Raw genomic sequence first — 15,541 nt, 5'->3', positions numbered from 1 at the left:
CTGAGCTTCTCCTCCTCTACCCGGCGCCTCCCACATTCCTCAGGATCGCATCCCCACGAGCACGCGCTCACCCTCGAAACCGTAACTTCAAAGAACTAGAGGAATGTCCTGCGGAGGCAGGAACCCCAAGCGGGCCAGAATCTCCGGGAGCTCCGCCCCCCGGTTTCGGATTCCTGCCTCCCCATTGGTCGGCGCTCCCGTCACTTCCCGCAGTGGGCCGCGCGGACCTTCCCCCGGGCTCCACCTTCCCGGCTCCCTGCTGCCGGCTCCTTCGCCGCGTTACGTCTGTCTCCAGGCTCACTCGCCGAGGGTCCGGCGGCTCACACCCTTCCGAGCCTGAGCTGGCGTCCACTGGGGGGAGCCCAGAGAAAGGGAGGGGCGCGCCGCGGAGGAGCGGAGCATTGCCTGGGTGGGCCGTGGCCTCTCCTCCGGGAGCACCTCCGGGAGCACTACCTGTCACCAGGAGAGACAACGGGTAAGGCTCCGCGCGGCGCGCAGCTGCTGGTGGCCGGGCGCGGCGGGGCGGGGGCGGGAGCTCGGTAAGGGCAGCGGGGCCGGCCTCCAGCCTCCTGCTCCCTGCCCGACCGGCTGGGGAGCTGAGCGCCGCCCAGCCGCCGGCTTCCGTGCTGCGACCGACACTGGTCCTCGCTTAGAGGAATGGGGGTGGGGTGGAGGATGTGATGGGAAGGGGCTGCCCGAATCCGGGCTGAGGGCGAGGGGTCGCGGGGAGCCCCAGGTCGAGAATCCGCAGCGCTTCTGCGGGCCGCGTTTGTGAGGTGCTGTTTCCTGGTTTTTAGATTTGCGGGTCCCAGGGCGCTCGCTACCTCGGTCCCAGAGTGAGGCCCCGTGGCCTCCAAATCTCGAGCATCTCTTTTACTCTGCTACTGAGCCCCTTAAAGATGGATTTTGTGGCTCTAAACCCCATTAGGCAATAGACCTCCTTTTCAGCGGGGAAGAATTACGGACATGAGTGAGACATTTTGTGCGTTTGTTCCTCATTTTAAAGAAAGGAGATTGTTGCACCTAGAAAGTTCTATGACTGGCATGATTCTGTCCACTCATATGAAATTCCTGCCACGGACTGGGGATTGGCAGGTGTTTCCGTGATGCTCGCAATAACCATCTCTTGGCTTGTGTGGTGTTACACTTGGGTTTCTGGATTGACTTTCTTGGTTCCGAAGATAATTCTAGAAGGTTTATGTTGCCTTGATGAGAAGCATGATTAGGATAACAAACCTCAGCAGAAGTGATTCTTTACAAAAATCGTCTCATGTCTGTTAATTTCTCTTCCTAATAATGTTTGTGGCAATCAGTTCTAAGCAGACCTGTTAATAGCATTGTTATCTGTAAGCGTTGCAATTGATGATGGTGATGATAACAATAGAAGCAGGTATTAATTGTTAGCCATGGGCCTGGCACTGTTTTGTCTACGTGGATTATCTCAAAACAACCCCGTGAGGGTAGTACTGTTAGTACTCCAAATCTCCAGTTTACAAATGAGAAAATTAGGGCTTCGGAAGGTTAGGTAACTTGCTCAAGAGCACAAGCCTGGATTCAAATTTAGGGAATCGGAACTCATAGCCACCACTCTTAACGCGTGTCTCTTGAGCACTGTTAATGTTGTTAGGCTAATTGCAATGTTGTACCCATAGGTTTGATCCTTATTTTCTAAGCATTCTGGAAGTTAAAGAAAAGAGAAACAGTCATTTTCAAAAAATGCTTATCTTTTGTGTAACTACTGTAATTAAGCAGAACTACTTCAGATGAGTTTTCACAGCTATGGTAACAATACTAAGTTACCTGGTTTGCAAAACTACAGAAACATCAGTCTAACTTGTCTTCTAATATCGAAACCTTAAATAATTGGCTTTGAGCACTGATTTGTAAGCTGGCATTTTTCATTCTTGGGAATTTAAACATGATTTTGCTCAGTAGCTATTCCTGATAAAGCAGGTGTCTATGCTTAATGTTTTTGTCTTTCAAAATATTTGTCATGAAAACATTTAAAAATTTGTAAAGGAAAACTCATTTACTGCTTGAGAATTTCTTTGGTAAATTAAAAACTCCTATTACGATAGTGTTCAGGGATAATTCATATTCAATTTCATGTAAAAGTAAGCTTTTCTAAACTACTGATTTTTGAATTACGCTTACATGAAAATAAATTCTAATTTATGTTCGTATATTTGAGACAACGTAAACAGCCATGTTTTAAAGTACAAATAATACTAAAATCTATAGTTGTTTACTGAGACTCAAGATTAGAGGCAAAATTCACAATGAATAACAAAGTTCTTACATATTTGATTTTATAAAAAGGTAATCATTTTTTGGCAGTCACTATTTTGATTATATGACAGCATTTAATATATATACATCTTTTGGCAAATAGTACAGATTTTAAGAATAAAAAATATATATGGATTCTGTAGATAATGTTTAGGGTGACATTTGATGTTACCTGGATCTGTATGTCATCCAAATTGTTATTCTTGACCTTGAGATTTAGTGCAAAATAGTTAATTGTTTAACATGCTTATTCTCATAGTCTCTTAATATGGATTTCACCATGAGAAGATGTTGATGCAGAAACTAAAGGGCATTTAGAAGACACTTTAGTCTATTTTTACTAATAATAATGCTTAAGATAACTAGCATTTACCTAGTGCTGGGATAAGCATCTTGCATGGATTATCTAATTTAATTCTTAAAACATCTCCATTTAATAGGTTGTGTTGTTTATCATCCCCATTTGAGTGGAGTGGAAACTGCAACTCAGGAGGTTGTGATTTACTCTTGATACAGAGTTAGTAAATGGCAAAGCCAGAATTTAAATCCACGCAATCTGACCCCTGAGCTTGTCTTTGGAACACTTGGCTAGACTGCCTGCATGTGGATTTTATTGAATAAACCTGAAAGCTAAGTAGTCAAACTCTTTTTAATGAAGATGGTAAAGCTCTAAGGGCTTGATACTTTGTATATCATCATTACTACACACAACTCTGCAAGATAGGATGTCCCCTCCTCCATTTTCCCATTTAATTGATAAGAAAAGTAAGAGGTAGAAGTTAAGTCAGTGGTTCCCAGGCTTTTGAACTTCATGGACAAGTTAAAAAAAAAAAAAGAGAGAGAGAGAGAGAGGGAGCACACAAACAAGTGTGTGGGGAATTGAAAACAGACGTGAGATCACTATCCTTTAATTTTGTTAAGGTTAAGGACTCTTAAAAACTACTAAATTCATGACAGGCATCCTTTCGTAAAAGAAAGGTCCTTTTAAACCATGAAACAGGTGGGAAGTTCATAATTACAAGATAAAAATGAAGAGAAAAAATTAGTGTTATGAGAAACTTCATTATATTGTCCTTGTTTTACTCGTGTGGTCACAGACCAGTGAAAACATGTCCTGGGCCAACACCAGTTTGGAGACTGTCATTTGACTGTCTGAGACCAGTTCATTCCCATGAATCACGGGCATACCCACACCTGTGCCTGTGTGACACAACTGATTCCACACTGGTAGTTAACTAAACCCAGGTTCAGACTCAGAGCTTATGCTTGTTGCATCAACACATGGGCTCTCCCTACCTTTGGTCACTAGGGATGGGTCTTTCCCAGGTGTTAACCTTCTTTCCATCCAGGTAGGAGGCCAGGAAGAGTGGTCTCAAGCAGCCAATATCCTAGCAGTTTTAGTTTCAGTCCAATTTACAGACACCACTCAGAGCATTGGTTCTACTGCCTCCCAATTCAAGAACCCCTCCTTTCAAGAAGGGGCAGGACAGCATGAATCTGCTCAAACCAATTTGTTCAGATGGACCACGGCCACACCAAGTGGAGAAACCATGGGCAGATCTCATGCCCAAGAGACTCAAGTAAGCAGGCTTGACTTCTGTATTTATTCAAAATTAGAAGCCCCACCTTCTTTTGTTTCCTGTCTTTACTTCACCTATTCTTTCCCAGCATCTCCCTGAGGTCGTCTGTTAAAGTAAGTGGCCTTACTTGGGTCCAGGTTAGTTCTGTAATTCTTCCGTCATTTCTGTGTAATATAAAGAGTTATGTTTCCCCACTTTATCTTATTGCCTCCAGCTGGTTTTAAGCCCACCTCTGGGTCTCTTTCTTTTAAACTATCTTTGGGTTCTAATTTTGGCAGAGGTTTTGTTTTTTTCTTTATTGTTTTATTAATGCCTACTTGTTTTAAGGAAACTTCTAAACTTTTCCATTTTATTTTACTCCCTATCACTTGATAATAATGAAGTTCTCTAATAATTTGAGTGATATAACACATTTCTCTATTTATTATACTCTTGTGTATATTACTTCATTTGAGCATTATAGTTACCTATGAGGTAGATGTTGCAAGTAGTAGTATCTTTGTTATACAGACTAGATTCATTGTTTGATAGGAACAAAATTTTAACAAGGAGATGAAAGTAGAAGATTTTATGTGGCAGAATGCTCCTCTGAAGTTGAATACTGATCCAGAAATGCATTTTTTTCAGGTTGTCTTTGATATAAAATAATAAAATACATTCCATACCATTTTAGACCTGCCTACTGTACTGATGACATTGTAACACTAATCTTTTCTTATGGTGTCAAAGTTCCAGTTGTGGTAAACAATGATATTTCTTCTGGGAGAGCCATACAAACATATGATCGATTTAAAAAAAAAAAAATTTTTTTTAATGGCACAGTCAAAATTTAAGTAAGGTTTTTTTTCCCCTCCATTCACTTGACTGGTGACCATCCTGTTTTGTTAATATTTTTGCTAACATGTTTGGGAGGAAAAAGAAAAGCTATTTGGTGCATGTTTTCTCTACCACTGTGTTGCTATAATTAATATTATTAGTAATTCAGCACTATTTTCCTAATTATAGAAGTAATAGGTGTTCATTGTACAAAATTGGTTTATACAGAATCCTGACCTTTAGAGCCAACTTCTAGTGCTTTCTCCAGTACATTAATAAATGAAAATAAAATGACATGGATTTTTTTATGCAACAGATGTTGTCTTGAGAAGATATGTAAAAGTCATGCTTGAGTAATTTGAAATTCTAGAGGGGGCTAAAGGAACTTGCTGTTTAAAGGAATCCAGTCAGGAATTCCCACATAATGCAAATTATCCTTGTCTCTCACAAATAGGAATGGAGTTTGCTCAAAGCAGACTCTACTTCCGTTTCTTCTTCTAGATTGTGCATATTAAGTACCTATCTGATACTATATTGAGGTAGTGAAGATAATTCATAGATACAAATGCAAGAGGAGTTATAAAAAAAAATCTTGGAAAGCCTATACAAGCCTCTATTTTTGAACTTAAAAGATATCAAGAAAAGAGTAAAATAGATATTTTCATGGTATAAAAATTCACAAAAGAGCTGTAGTGGGACCTTTCAGTTCACTGATGATAGAACATTAAGAGATTATCACATGGTAGTTACTTGATATATTCTATTGACTGTTTTTGAAGGTTGACTTAAAACCAAATCTGTCATGTATAAGTTCCATGGGGGCTAAAAAGATGAATCATACATGGGTTGCTATAAAGTTAAGTGAGGAATATAAGAATAATGCTGACTTTAGGCCTCATTCTGGCCCTGACTGCGGTAGGTACTCAATAGATGATTACTTAATTTTAACTACTTAATTAATTAACTAGGTTTAAAATGAAGATTGAATCAACTTCCAGTTGAGATGGCAGATTAGGCACATTGGTAATATTTTCCTGTTCTAAAAACACAGAAATGGTAGGTAAAACTGAAGCCAAGTTGGAAGGCAGGAAAGGGAAATCTCCACATGCCGAAGTGAAGAAAGAATCTATGATAGAGAGTTGGAGTTGAAGACAAATATTCCATGAGTATACAAAGAACAAATAAAAATTACTTAGGGGAAGATGGTGGAGTAAGAAGTGACAGTGCTCACTCCTACACCCAAAACACCGGGAGGACAGGCAGAAACTGTCCAAAGCAGCTGTTCTGTGGCTCAGGAGATCAGGGGAGTACTGTGTAACATCCAAGGAAGAGCGGATTGAAGAGACGGAGAAACTGTAGTGAGTGAACTTGCTTGGCCATGGCTCCTAGCGCCCACCTCCCAGCCTCAAGGCAAGCAGATTCTGGTTGGCCCAGTTCCTTCCTGGCAGGCTGCTGTGGACTGGGAGAATTGGGGAATCTTCCCAGGTGCAGCACAGTTCTGATCCAACTGTTGGCCTGCAAAATTGGACCTATGGGACCGATAGCCTTGGCCCCTCTGGAAAGGCACCCACAGCACCATTGTCTTCACCTTCTTCAGAAACAGAGCAGAGAGAGGTTTAAAAATAACCTGCTTTTGTAGGACCCTGAGAAATAGGTTGCCAAAGAGGACCATCTGCTGAGTAGGCTGGGAAAGTGTAGTCTTGAGAAGCTGCTTTCCTGACCCCTCCCAGGGCCCTTTGAACTAGTCTGTGCCCTCTGTGTGGGTGCCTGGCCCTGTTTTGGCTGGGAAATTCTAATGAACCAAGTGCCAAAGAAGAGCTTTAACACAAACCCAGTCAACAGCAAAATCCCAGACAAGAGACGGAAACCAGCCTTCAGAATGACTTCATCAAGATAACCAAGTGCCAGATATCAACAAAAAAAATTACAAGCCATGCTAAGAAACAAGAAGATACGGCCCAGTCAAAGGAACAAATTAAAAAGTTGATGGAAAAGGAAGAGATGTTTATTTGGTGCAAAATCTATACTTTCTGTAGCACACTAAATAATTTAACTTGAACAGTCAGTTTATTCAAACATTATAATTACATGGAACTTTGAATAGGAAGTGAGATCTGGTTGGTTTGTACGGGTTAGTGTGAAACTCCAATACATCCCAAAATAATTTGGGCAGAAAATAAAAATGTATTTGCAAAGCCCCACTGAGGGATTGGGGAAATGTGGAAATATTAAATTCCCTACCTGGAGAATTACTGATATTCTCACAAGCATTGGGAACTACTGAGAAGACACTGTGTGTGCTGGTTTGAATCTGTGATGTACCCCCAAAAAGCCTATGTTCTTTTAATCCAGTCTTGTGGGGGCAGACCTATTGTGGGTGGGAACTTTTGAATAAGTTGTTTCCATGGAGATGGGACCCTGCCTATTCAAGGTTGGTATTACTCCCCTTGCTGGAGTCATCTATGAGAGGTTAAAAGGCAGAGACATTTTGGAGAGATTTTAGACAGAAATCCAAGGACATTTTGGAGAAAGCCACAGAAACCAGAAGCTAAACCTGGGAGAGAAGGACCAGCAGACTCCAATCATTTGCCTTCCTATGTGACAGAGGTACCCCAGATGCCAACGGCCTTCTTCAGAGAAGGTATTGTCCTGTTGATGCCTTAATTGGGACATTTTCATGGCCTTAGAACTGTAAATTTGTGAACTAATAAACCCCCATTGTGAAAGCTAAACCATTTCTGGTATATTGCATTCCAGCAGCTTTAGCAAATCGAAACACTGGGTAAGCATAAAGAAGAATTTGAAAGCATGCAAAGAAAAATAATAGATCTTATGGGAATGAAAGACACAATAGATGAGAAAGGATCAGCAGCCTAGAAGATAGGACATTTGAAATCGAACAGAGAAAAGAACAGATAGAGGAAAGAAGGAAAAAAACTGAGCAGTGTCTCAGAATTGAATGATAGCACAAAGTGCACAAACATATGTCACTTGTAAAACTGAAGGGACTAATAGATGTTTCTACATAATAGTGGGAGATGTCAATACATCACTCTCATCAAGAGACTAGAACATCTAACAGAGGATCAGTAAGAAAACAGAGAACTTGAAGAATATAATAAGTAAACTAGACACAACGGACCTACATGGAATACTGAACTTCACAACAGCAGGATATACAGTCTTCTCAAGTGCTCTTGGATCATTCCCCAGGATAGATCACAGGTTGGATCACAAAACAAGTCGCAATAAATTAAAAAGACTGAAATTATACAGAGTACTTTCTCTGATCATAATGTAATGAAACTGGAAATCAATAACAGGCAGAGATCGGAATAATTTACAGATAATATGGAGGGTATATAACCCACTCTTAAAGAATCAGTGAGTCAAAGAAGAAATTGCAAGAGAAATCAGTAAATATCTTGAGATGAAAGGAAATGAGAACACAACATATCAAAACTTATGGGACGCAGCAAAGATAGTGCTGAGAGGGAATTTTAAAGCCCCAAACACTTACATTAAAAAGGGAGAAAGAGCCAAAATCAAAGACCTAACTGCACACCTGGAGGAACTAGGAAAAGAAGAGCAACCTAATCCCAAAGCAAGCAGAAGGAAAGAAATAACAAAGATTAGAGCAGAAATAAATGAAATTGACAACAAAAAAACAACTGAGTGAATCAACAAAGCCAAAATTGGTTCTTTGAGAAGATCAATAAAAATAACAGATCTTAGCTGGACTGACAAAGAGGAAAAGAGAGAAGATGCAAACAAATAAATCAAGCCAATTACAAGTAAGGAGATTGAGTTAATCATCAAAAACCTCCCAACAAAGAAAACCCCAGGACCAGGTGGCTTCACAGGTGAATTCTATCAGTCATTTCAGGAAGAATTACTACCAGTCCTGCTCAAACTCTTCCAAAAAATTGAAGAGGAGGGAATACTACCTAACTCATTCTATGAAGCCAACATTACCCTAATACTAAAGCTTGATAAAGGTACTACAAGAAAAGATAATTACAGATCATTTTCTCTAATGAATATAGACGTAAAAATCCTCAATAAAATACTCGCAAATCAAATCCAACAGCACATTTAAAGAATTATACATCAAATTGAAGGGAAAAAAAAGCACATGATCGTATCGATTGATGCAGAAAAAGCTTTTGACAAAATCAACATCTTTTCTTAACTAAAAACACTTCAAAAGATAGGAATAGAAGGAAACTTCCTCAACATGATAAAGGGAATGTATGAAAAACTCACAATTAACATTGTACTCAAAGGTGAAAGATTGAAAGCTTTCCCTCTTCTGGAACAAGACAAGGATGCCCACTGTCACTACTGTTATTCAACATTGTGCTAGAAGTTCTAGCTAGAGCAATTAGGCAAGACAAAAGAAATAAAAAGCATCTAAATTGGAAAGGAAGAATAAAACTTCCACTGTTTGCAGGTGACAGCCTATATTTAGAAAGTCCTGAAAAATGTATGTCAGAGCTACTAGAGCTAATAAACAAGTTCAGCAAAGTGGTAGGATACTAGAACATCACGGAAAGATCAGTAGTGTTTCTATACACTAGTAATGAGCAATCTCAGGAGAAAATCAAGAAAAAAAAATTCCATTTACAATAGCAACTAAAAGAGTCAAATAACTAGGAATAAATTTAACCAAGGATATAAAGGTTCTATATTCAGAAAACTACAAAACATTGCTAAATGAAATCAAATATACCTAAATAAATGGAAGGACATTTCACGTTAATGTATTGGAAGTTTAAATGTAGTTAAGATGTCATTTCTACCCAAATTGATTTACAGATTCAATGTAATCCCAATCAAAATGCCAAAAGCCTACTTTGAAAAATGAAAAAGCCTATCATCAAATTTATTTGGAAGGGTAAGGAGCCCCAAGTAGCCAAAGACATCTTGAAAAAGGTAGAACAAAGTTGGAGGACTCTCGTTTCCTGACTTTAAAGCATATTACAAAGCTACAGTGGTCAAAACAGCATGGTACTGGCATAAAGGTAGACATATTGCTCAATGGAACCGAACTGAGAGCTCAGAAATAGACCTGCATATTTATGACCAGTGAGTTTTTGACAAAGCAGCCAAGTCCATTCGATTGGACAGAACAGTCTCTTCAACAAACGGTGCTGGGAGAACTGGATATCGATATCTCAAAGAATGAAAGAGGACCCCTGTGTCAAATCTTACACAAAAATCAACTCAAAATGTACCAAAGACCTAAATATAAAAGCCAGGACCATAAAATTCCTAGAATAAAAAAATGTAAGGAAGCATCTTTAAGAGGGTTTCTTAGCTTACAACCAAAGTGCAAGCAATGAAAAAAAAATAGATAAATGGGACCTCCTTAAAACTGAATGCATTTGCACATCAAAGGACTTTCTCAAAAAGGTGAAAAAGCAGCCTACTCTGTGGGGAGAAAATATGTGGAAACCACATATCCAATAAAGGTTTTTAGCATCCAGAATATATAAAGAAATCCTACAACTCAACAATAAAAAAAAAAATTTAAAAATGGACAAAAAACATGTACAGACATTTTTTCAAAGAGGAATTACAAATAGCTAAAAAGCACAAGAAAAGATGTTCAACATCACTAGTTATAAGGGAAATGTAAATCAAAATCACAATGAGATATCATTTCATACCTGCCAGAATGACCACCATTAAACAGACAGACAACTACAAGTATTAGAGAGGATGTGGAGAAATAGAAATACCTATTCACTGCTAGTGGGAATATAAGATGGTATAACTGCTCTGGAAGATAGTTGGGTGATTTCTCAGGAAGCTGTGTGTAGAACTGCCATATGATCCAGCAGTCCTACTACTTGATATATACTCAGAAAAACTGAAGCAGGGATGCGAACACATATTTGCACACCAGTGTTCATAGTGGCATTATTCACAATTGCCAAAAGACAGAAACAACCCAAGTGTCTATCAACCAATAAATGGACAAAATGTGGTATATGTGTATATATATATTTATATACATACATGTATATATATACATTTATATATTTTTTATATACATATGTGTGTGTATATATGATGGAATATTATTCAGCTGTGAGAAGGAATGGAGTCCTGAAGCATGTGACAACATGGATGAACCTTCAGGACATTATGTTGAGTGAAATAAGTCAGACAGAAAAGGACTAATACTGTATGATCTCATTAATATGAACTAATTATAATAAGTAACTCATAGAGTTAAAATCTAGACTATAGGTTACCAAGAGTTAGAATGGGGAGTGGATGCTTAATGTGTGCAGAATTTTTAACTAAGTGAATTTAAATATTTGGAAATGAATAGAGGTGATGGTAGCACATTACGGTGAATGTAATTAGTAGCAGTGAATTATGTGTGCAGTCGTGCTTGAAAGGGGAAGTTAAGGGTTGTGTATGTCACTAGAAGGAAAGCTAGAGGATAAAACATGGCACTGTATAATGAAGTGAACCTTGTGGTGGATGATGACTGTGATTAATAGTACAAATATAGGTTTTACACCCAGAATGATGCCTGCAACTGAGGATTCCTCCTGAGAAGATGGCTCCTTGTCAGTATGGCTAAGGAATTTGTGAATAGCAAAATCCACCCTGGGATGGTGGTTGTGTTCATCAAGCTCACCTGCCCCTACTACAAAAAGACCCAAGATATTTTCTGTCAGATGCCCTTCAAACAAGGACTTCCAGAATTTGTCGATATCACAGTCACCAGTAACACAAACATGATTCAGGATTATTTCCAAGAGCTCATAGGGGCAAGAATGGTACCTCAGGTCTTTATCAGAAAAGAGTATATAAGTGGATGCTCTTATAAAGTATGCAAAAGAACGAAAAACTGGAGACCCAGCTACAGCAAATTGAAGCTCTAAAATAATTGCAGAGCTGACTCCAATGATGTCCCCCTTGGGAACTGGACAGCCTCACCAGTGAAGACATGGATGGATCTGGGGCCATTCTTACCCAGCTACAGCAACTGTTTATTCTGAAATACAGTTATCAAAATAAGAATAGAGTATGGGAATAGAGTATGGGCAGGGGGAAAAGCTTGTCTTCTTTTTTTGGATTAGTATTAAAAAGTAGACCAACTTTCCCCACACCGTGGGGCTGAAAAGATTGATGGACTGTCTCGGTTTCTTCTGGATTGGCCTTTTGGGTTCCAAAAGATCATGGCAAGTTCTGGTTTAGGATTCATCCATTGACCCAAAAGATGTTCTTTTGCACATGTTTTTCTTACTGTTCTCCATGTGCCAGCACTCTTCTACCTCTAAACCAGTGTTTCTCAACAACAACCATGTTTATTCCAAGCCTCCTGAGATGCATCTATATTTTGCTTTTGGTACTACCCGTCAGCCAAAATTATTTTCCTGGGTTTGACTTTCTAGAGTTTGCATTATGAAATCAACAGCTTCTTAAATGTGCTTTTTCAAACTACATGCATATCTCCCTTCACTGTCTTCACCCCACCTTATCCCATTTTGGGAATCATTGCCCTGAGCCAATGTTCTCAACCTTGACTACTTCTCATGGGAAAATATGCAATGAGAAAATAGGCAACAATTCCATGAAATGTCTGAGGACCCAAGTTGAGAAACTCTGCAGGAAAAGTTAAGCACTGTTAGTCTTCACTTGGTGCCACAGGGGTCAGAGACACAAGTGCAGCTGCTGCAGTCATTAGGCAGTATTTTTATATAAGCTTGTCCAGGTAATCCTGAATGAGTGTGTATTATTTTGGAGTATCATCAAAATTAAAATGCAAAACTAAAAAATTCTCTTAGAAATCTTGTAGCTCCCTCCACCAAGAATATATCTGTGGAAGGAGCTAAATTTGAGAAACACTGTCCTATATGATTCTCAATTTTTCTTTTCATTTTTCTTTTTTCCACTCTTTGAAAATTTAAGAATCCATTACCATGAAGTTTAATTTTGTGTTCTAGAATTGCAAGATTATGTTCATTTCCTTTTGTGATTGCTAGTATGAATTAATTTCTCTTCTAAAAAAGAAAAACCCATAGATGATTGTTATTTTTGTTAAATTCTTTTCCATGTCTTAAGCTTTTAAGAAATGGTATTAGTTGAAATACACAGAGTTAAACCTTTATTCATGTTTGGCCCCTCCTCTCATAAATAAAGGCATGTGTTGCTGTCAAAAAAAAAAAAAAGTACAAATATAAAGTTCTTTCATGAACTAAAACAAATATATGTCACTATTACAAGAGTTTAAATAATAGAGTGTTATATGGGAAAAATGCACCAATGCAAACCATGGGCTATAATTAACAGAAATATTTTAATATTCTTTCATCAACAGTAACAAATGTACCACACCAATGCTGGGGGTCAATAATGGGGGCAGAGGGTAAGGTGTATAGGAATTTTTTTTTTTTTTTGGGAGTAATGAAAATGTTCTAAAATTAATTGTGGTGATGAATGTACAACTATGTGTTGATACTGGGAACCATTTATTGTATACTTTGGGTGGATTGTATGGTGTGTGAATATATCTCAACAAAACTGCTAAAAAAAAAACAAAAACTACTTAGGTTCTTAGGTATTTGTGGCTTGCCCAGAGATGGGAACTGATTTCTCGGATCTTTTCAATATTGGGAATCAAAATTGTAGTCTCTGTGAAGCTGGGTACTGGGAAAGCATCATCCTCTCCAAAAGTGCAGCCAGAGAATTATGTTTCCTGGCAGAGGTTAACACCAGAGTTAAGTCACCCACCTCACACCAGGGGTAGAATCCTAAGCCTGAAACTCACTTGGATTTGGGTTTGGAATTCTGCTTCTGAGGAGTATAACCGTCTGACACAGAAACTAATATAGAAACTGATTTTGAACTGTAAACCCTCTAGATCTCATGCAGAGTCAATCTTAAAACTTCCTCCTAAGACAGATTCTACAATACACAACATGTATACGACACTGCCATAGATAGCTCCTACTTTTAAAAAAAATGAGCTCAAGGACAAAAAGTTACCTGTGAGAGAGTATAAAATTTATATCCAGATGCTAGAACAATCTTAAGGATCTTGAAAGAGATTTAAAATAGGTATTTAAAGGTTTGTAGACATAAAGGATGGAATTACATTCATGAGACAAGAATAGTAAATTATGAAACAGGTATTGAGTATTAAAAAGGACCAAATAGAAATATAGAGACAGAAAATAATTAAAGTTAAAAAAAGAAGAAGGCATACCAGAAATTGATAGCTAAAGAGATATAAGAATTTAGATGGTGGAGAAATTGTTTAATTAGGGAAATCAAATTTTGTCTTGGAAAATGGGATCTATAAGGGAAAGGGAGTAAATACATCAAAAAAATTAGGAAAAACATAGCCAAAGGTTCTGGTGCTGAAAAATTTAGCACATTGAAGGGAAACAAGATTAGAACCCTGGATTGTCACTAAATAGCTGAGAGGGGTTTGATAATGTCAATCTCTGGGATTTTGTTTTCCCTTCTCATTTAAGAGGTTTAAACTAGGTGATGTCTAAGACTCGTGGTAACTATAGTTCTGATTCAAGGAAAGTCTAAGTACATAAATCCATTAGTTAGAATAAAGCACTCTTTAGTTTGAGCTTTATGTACTTTGATGTGTGATATTTACTCTTCTGCTCTAGGAAGGAAAGCTGTATAAAGGACATCAAGGTAATTATGTTTTGAGTAGATAATTTTCTTCAATAATGTTTCTTTTGGCAACAGCCCCATTATATTAAAAATTCTTCATATTTCCTTAACATGAAAAGTAAGTGTAGGAAAATTGGTGGCATTAGTTGCTTCTAGAGAAGTTAATTGGCTAGTGAGGGTTGCGGAGTGGGGTGGGGGGGGCATGTAGGAAGGAAACTTTCCTTTTGTATCTTCAATTTCCAATCTGTGTAGATGTAATATAAACTCTTAAAAGTAAATAAAATTTAAATTGAAAACAAGTAAGCTACATGATTGTGGATTCTAAATTTTGCTTTCCTTTCTAAACAGTAAACGTATATTTTTAAAAATACCTATATTTTGTATAAATATGTTCTTATTAAATTTTTTTGAATAATACCAAATTACATCAAGTGAAAACCAAAAGTTGCACCTCACAATTCTCCATCCCCCTAAGACTTTCCAGGTCTTTCTGTATGCATTTTTGTGCATATCAATTTACAAATAAAGTGTTTTGTTTTTATCTTAAAGTAAGTGGAATCATGCTATATGCAATTTGCATTTTACCCTTTTCACTGAACAGTGTCTTACCATTTTAATATCTATAGATTTTTCTGATTCTTTTTTCCCACCCAAAGGAAACAATTAAAATTAAAGTTTTAATCTGTTTAGAATTGACTCATATAAATGATTCCATAGGAAGAAAAAAATAAGTGAATGAATTAACTTTAAAATACCAGTATTTTTGAATATCTATGCGATTCTCATTCTTTTTAAATTGTTACATAGTATTCTATTTTTTCCCCCCAAAGAATTTATTGCTACATGTGAAGCAGTAGATCAGATCTGTCTCCCCAAGTCTAAGGAGTTTAGGGTTTTCATGGATTCAGTCAAGGGGAGATGGAGTTGTTACCATTACAGTAACAAGTACAAACTAACTTTTGGCTATTCTATAATATACTAAAAGGAAAAAAATCTCTATAATGATTCAGTAATCATATCATTTGTTGAATCTTAAATTTCTCGGTTACAATTCCTTTTGTTTTTGTTCATTCCTCAATCTTGAGGGATATCTGGGTGACAGATGTTCTAAGTTCTCCATGCTGAGAAAGGGGTGTTGACATTGTGGGGTAGAGGAATGAAAGTGTTTGTCATTCTTGGAGAGCCTGGTACCTCTG

At 37.9% G+C, this 15,541-nt stretch overlaps 1 protein-coding gene across 1 annotated transcript in view; it reads left to right on the top strand.

Annotated features, from left to right (window-relative positions):
- The first annotated feature begins 246 nt into the window (after positions 1-246).
- The window catches only part of ME2 (malic enzyme 2), a 135,802-nt gene continuing 120,507 nt past the window's right edge, over positions 247-15,541 (top strand). The window contains exon 1 of the mRNA XM_037805544.1: positions 247-475. The gene's annotated coding sequence lies outside the window, so the exon portion shown is untranslated. The remainder of the gene's footprint in view (positions 476-15,541) is intronic.

This window comes from Choloepus didactylus, chromosome 16 (assembly GCF_015220235.1).
Source record: "Choloepus didactylus isolate mChoDid1 chromosome 16, mChoDid1.pri, whole genome shotgun sequence".
Classification (NCBI taxonomy): domain Eukaryota; kingdom Metazoa; phylum Chordata; class Mammalia; order Pilosa; family Megalonychidae; genus Choloepus; species Choloepus didactylus.
The sequence above is the reverse complement of the archived record's forward strand: the minus strand, read 5'-3'. Positions and strand labels throughout refer to the sequence as shown.